The 5,962-nt window shown below is 42.6% G+C and overlaps 1 protein-coding gene across 1 annotated transcript in view; it reads left to right on the top strand.

The window, feature by feature from the left end:
- The window catches only part of CDH23 (cadherin-related 23), a 797,360-nt gene that overhangs the window by 70,919 nt on the left and 720,479 nt on the right, over positions 1-5,962 (top strand). The gene's annotated exons all lie outside the window — the stretch shown is intronic.

The following is a 5,962-nucleotide window of genomic DNA, read 5'->3' as shown; positions in this document are numbered from 1 at the left end:
TTTGGCCGGCTCGCAGGCCAGCTTATATCCCCCTAGAAACCGCCACCCAAAACACACCCCTACTTCCCTATAGGTTATTTACATTGTCCGAGAGTCCCATAGGCTCTCGGCCGGGAACCTAGCCCCCTGATTGGAGCGGGCTAGGATCCACATAGTCCATTGTCTCTTGGAGCGAAGCTCGACGTTTGTCTCTGGACTTGTCTGGACTGGATACAGTACAGCTTTGTATTCTAACTGGTAGACATATGAATCAATATATGTGAATTTCTCCATTGTGCCTAGTTTGTAAGATCTGTGCTTTAGACATAAGGGTTGGAGGAATCTAATTTTCCTAGTGGGAATACATTGTCTCTCTAGTCTTCGAGGAGGTATGAAAATTGGTTTATAAATGTGTAACAAGCATGCATTCATTGCTCAAAAACCAGATTGTTCAAAAACAACCACACAAATGCAAAAACAAGGGAGAATCACTCTTAATTCTGTATTATATTGTATTTTTCACATATGCCCAACATAAACAGTCCACTTGATATGTAATAGACCAACGGTGTAAAAGAAAAGGTTCAGAGGCTTGTTTTTATCCAGTTCTTAACAATATTCTTATTGGAAGACTCTGAGTTATAGAAGAGCTTGAATATGAAGTTGTTGAAAGTTGGACTACTCGTAGTTTCAGGTTTATTCAGAGACCCAGAACCTTAGCCCAGCCTTCTGAAAGAAGGCTTTATCAATTCACTTGCAAGTCACTGGTCTGGCATAGTCCATCCATTTCTCCAATTTTATTCTTTGTGTCCGTTGTTAAACAACCTTAGCTAGTTTAAACTCCTGTAAGTGAACTGCCCCATTACTCACATGTGAGAGAACAATAGAACACCAGGCCGCTCTTAAATGTCTCCACACGTTGGCATCATTAATAACTGTAATGCTGGCATCACTCGCTCCTAAATAGCCTCATTTATCAACAAGCAATTTACTGTGGAGTGGCGGCAGGGACGCAGATAAGCAGTTGTGGATGAGGTACCTGTACACCACCTGCCAAGTTCTCCTCACTACCTCCTCCGCAGGGCTAGAGAAGTTGAGTGAGTGAGTGAAGCTGGGGGGGGGGGACCTCTGAAACGTGACTTCCATGGTGAGCACCTAAGACTCTGGGCAGCTTCTGAAAGTGCTTCTCATCACAACAAGGCTGCTGCTGCCATAGGGTTGATAGAATAAGACCCCCGTTTAGCTGTGAACTTATTGGTGTGTTTGGCTGCCTCCAAAGTTGTTCTCACATTTGTAAGAGAAGTCTTTGCCAGTGTGGATTGCTGTTACATCGTAGTTAGTTAATATCTACACAGGTGACACATTTCCCAGGGAACTAGCTGTTGCCTACATGTGTGTTAGCTGCACTATGAGAGCAATCTACATGCACATTAGAGATTTCATGATCTGATCTCTACAGGAGATACCACACCAGAAAATGCATGTTGAAATGGTAGGAGGGGAATCTGAGGGAAGATGGCTGCCAGCTTGAAACATCTAGGCTGAATGTTTGTTCTCTTTCCTGCTATAAGGAGTTATGGCCTGGGTGTGGGGTCTTTTGCCCCTTGGCTCTCGAACCCTTGAATCACAGCCCATGGCCCTGGGCAGATGGATTAACGTGCTGAACATCAACCCACTGTCTTTTTGTTTTTTACAGGTTTTTAATATTGTGTTGCTATGTGAATTTGTTTAGAATTGTATTTTGTAAGCCTCCTTGGGTCCTCATTGGGGAGAAAAGCAGAATTAACCCCCCAATACATTTTATGGGTATTATTATATTATCCAAGCAACGTAACTTCATAATGTAGGTTCCCATGCCCAGGTAATCAATCTGAAAGTAAAGCCAATATATAAAAGTGTGTGTGTGTATAAATGAAAAAATTAAAGGAGCTTCACCTTGCCCTATTTTAAGACTCAACAGTAGATTTCAGGACATATTCTTTGAAAAGACAACCATATGAAATGGAAAAACAAAAGGGGCTTCATTGCCTGAACAGTAGATTTTGGTGTTGTTCATGCTGCTGTTTTTGGAGATTCATATTTGAATTGATTTGCAGATGATCTTTTCCTGCATTTGCAATATGGTGGTAAAACCAAGTAGATAAAAAAAAATCAAATATATTATACTGATCTATTTGCCTGAAGTTGTACTCAGGGGTCTTTTGGGGCCGGAGCACGCTGGAGCAAGCAAAATGGCGGTGGCGGCAAGCCCCGCCCCCAAGCACATTCTCTCTAAAATTGTGCTGCCTATGCGGTGCGACTCCAGAGAGAAGGGGGTTTAAACTTTAAATCCCCTACTCCAGGACTATTTTGGGGGCGGAACAGTATTCCGGCTGGTTTCCGAGCTGCCCCCCACCCCTCCCCTCCCCAAAAGTGGCTGCGTTCCCTAAAAGCCAAACAGAAGCTGTGGAGCACGTGTCAGTTAGCGGATGAAAGGGAGTCGAGGAGGAACCGAGTCTGGCGTTCCCACTTGTCCATGTCCTCGAGAGCAAACCCCACAATTTCCCACAAGCTGCTGCTCTGCGCTTGCTCTTCCCTTTGCTCCGATCTTACGTGTCAATTTCATAACATGTGCTGCCCAGCCGCATTTTGCTCAGCAGCTTCACCGGATTCCCCCGCGGTCTATTCAATCCTAAAAAAACACAGCACATGGTGTGAAATTGACACATATGATCGGGGCAAAGGGAAGAAGGAGCCCAGAAAATGGCCTTGGTTTGCTTTGCCCAGAAGTTTTTTCCTTTAGGAGAAAAGTCCTGGGTGCAGCCAAGGTGCAATGGTTGCTCAGTGGGGATTCCCTGCCACCGCTGCCGCCTCCTTTCCTTGCACATGAGAACCAGTCCTGGACTGGAGACTGTTGCTGCAACCTGGCCGGGATTCCTACTGCACCATCAATACTGAGGCAGTGTTACTGGGGCTCAAGGTTTGGACTCCATTTGATCGGATGCAACCTTCAGTTGGGTGTGTGTGTGTGTGTTAGGGTTACTATACTTTGAAAAGCTAAAAAGAGGACATGTTTACTAATTGATAGATCAAGATGGGTAGCTGTGTTAGTCTGTAATGGTAGAAAAGAGCAAGAGTCCAGTAGCACCTTAAAGACTAACACGATTAACAGATTTGAGCAGATGGACAAATCAGAGGGTAAACACAGAAAAGAGGTGCTCTGAATTTACACAGAAGCCCCCCTCATTTTCGCTCCTGGATGCACAGAAGCCCACCCACCCAAAGGAAAGGAGGACCTGGGGTAATTTGGTGGCCACTCACAATAGCTGCAATGTGAGCCAGCACACAGACAAAAGTTAGAGAGTATTCATAGGACATTTCCAGTCATTCAGTTTCGCCATTCAAGAGTGAACTCTTTTTCAGTCCCTTCTACAACTTTCTCAATGCATCTCTCCAAGTGGCACAGGCTGCAGAAGCATCCTGGGTGTAGGACCCCTGTCTGTCTGTGTGTCACTTTCACGAAGATGAGTTAATGATTAAGGAGATTTTATTTTGGGGCTCTGCTACTTGCAGATTTTCAGCATTCCTTTCATTCTGGGAAACTGGTATGAACTTCAGCTCCAAGTTTGGACTGTGTACAAAGAGGCTAATGAAAATGGATTTTAGGGTGTGTGTTTGTTAAAGAGGGGAGTTCTTCCTTTGGAGTGCAGAGACAAATCAAATGGGGGCATATAAAGTGACATTCCGCCAGAGGAGTCCGTGCTCCAGAAGCACGTTTTTGCAGAGTGGTGTTGCCACAAAGCTGTGGATCTGTGATTTTTGCAGTTCAAGCAGTTAGCATGGACATGTTATGTATTTGATGGTTGTTTGGAGTGACCCAGTACAAAAACCTTGAGGATCCATGGGGATCTGTGCTTCAGAAACATGTTTTGGCTTCATGGTGTTGCCACGAAGCTGTGGATCCATGATTTCTGTGGTTCAAGCTGTGTCCGTGGACATGATGTGTGATTTGATGGTGATGTTGGGGTGACACAATTGAAAAACCCTGAGGATCCATGAGGATCCGTGCTTTGGAACCATGTTTTTGCACTTTCGTGGTGCCACGGATTTGTGGAGGCATGGTTTTTGTAGTGGTGCCTATAGTCTAAGACATGGTGTACAGTATGATGTTGGTTTCATTTAGTTTCAGTGTAAAAATCATATGAAATCATGAGGATCCATGCTTTGGAATCATGTTTTCACATGTTTGTGGGGCCACAAATCTGTGGATGTATGATTTTTGTGGTGCCTTCTATAGACCTGCACATGGCCTACAGTATTATTATGGTTTTATTTCATTTCAATGTAAAAATCATATGAATTCATGAGGATCCATGTAGATCTGACTTTTACCCTGACCCCTTCTTACTGGTGCAAGAAAGCACAAAAGAGCCCTCAGTGGTGGTATGATATGATGATGGCAGAAGCTTGCCAGCTCTGAGTTGGGAATACCTTGGAGATTTTTTGGGGGTGGAGCCTGAGTGGTGGGTGTCGCCTTCTGACACACTTCCGGTGATGTCAGGGGGTGTGACATATGCTAATAAGATATGCTAATGAGCTCCTGCACCTCTTTTTCTACGAAAAGACCCCTGGTTGTACTGCAACTCTTGGTTTTGTGGGCAATAACTTGTCATTTTCAAAATTATTTTTAAAAACAATCTTTTGTGTGTGAGAATGAATTTATTGTGCTTCATTTTGTGGAAGAAACTAATGAATCAGACCTATACTAATAGACTGAAAGATGTTGTGAGCTGGAGAAGAATGAATGAATTGAAATCACTGATGAAATTACTCTTGTTTGGTACATAAACAAGTACTAGGTTTGCCACCATTTGCCTAAAGCAGAAGTGGAAAGGAATGTGAAAATGGTTCTATATGGTTGAAACATCTGTAGGATTTTTTGGGGGGAGGGGGAAACAGAATGTGTTTAAAAATTAAAGCTAGCAACATTTTTTGAGAAGAACTGAACATATCTAGAATTTAAATAATTTTCTAAAATTGCTATTGCATAAAGAAAATATTAGGTAAATTTGGAAGAGCCTGTTCAGGGTAAATCTGTAGAAACTTTGAAGAAAAAAATTCTGTGCTATTCATTAAAATTTTCAGATTGGTTTTATAAATCTCTAAACATGCATTGGAAAGGAAAGGTTTTTCTCCAGCCTCCCTGTGTACTTCATCCATTTTCTTTTCTTTTTCTTTTAATAATCTATTTATTGTTTTTTGACAGACACACACAATGGGGCATATACATATTTAAGCATATCGTAACATTCATATCTGGATTGATAGCTTAATTATAGTTTCTCCAATCAAAATTAAGATTACTTATACATTTAGTGCCATTTCCTATTATCCTTTCCCAATCCAATATCTTAGAACACGTATTACAAGTTTCTATAAATTACTTTAACAACAAAGTTTATAGTAGATTTAATTTACAATTCATATAGTATCAATAATGTTACTACCAAACAGGCTTCATTTTAATAATGCCATTCTATTTGCTTAAGTAATTTCTTATTCCCTATTTGAACTGCTTTAAAAATAACAATTTAGAGATCCAGTTCCGGTTTCGGCGAAGACGGGAGAGGTCGGAGGGAGCTCCCGATCGTTTTGCCGTCTTACACCCTCCCCATCGGGCAAGGGGAACCCCAACAGGGGTTTCCAAGCACCCGGGTAGGTGGCGAGGAAGCCACCTCAGCAAGGAGCTTTTTTTTCGGCAAAGATACCAGCGGCGGCTGGACCTGAAACCGAAAGTGCTCTCAGCGATGGGCGGGGAAACACCCAGCGAAAACGCTGGGTAAGTGCCGAAGACCTGAGCTTAGCAGAGACCTTCCTTCTTTAAATATAAATAGAACTGCCTACGACGAGAAAAGGAACATAATTTTGCTAAAGCATATAGAAGAAAGTGATTGGGACTTACAAAATAGAAGCGGGCCGTGAAAAAAGAAGAGGAAAAGCGGCG

Source organism: Gekko japonicus, unplaced genomic scaffold (genome assembly GCF_001447785.1).
Source record: "Gekko japonicus isolate JY-2015 unplaced genomic scaffold, Gekko_japonicus_V1.1 scaffold49, whole genome shotgun sequence".
Classification (NCBI taxonomy): Eukaryota; Metazoa; Chordata; class Lepidosauria; order Squamata; family Gekkonidae; genus Gekko; species Gekko japonicus.
Note: the sequence above shows the minus strand (reverse complement) of the source record. Positions and strands in the feature narration are given on the sequence as shown.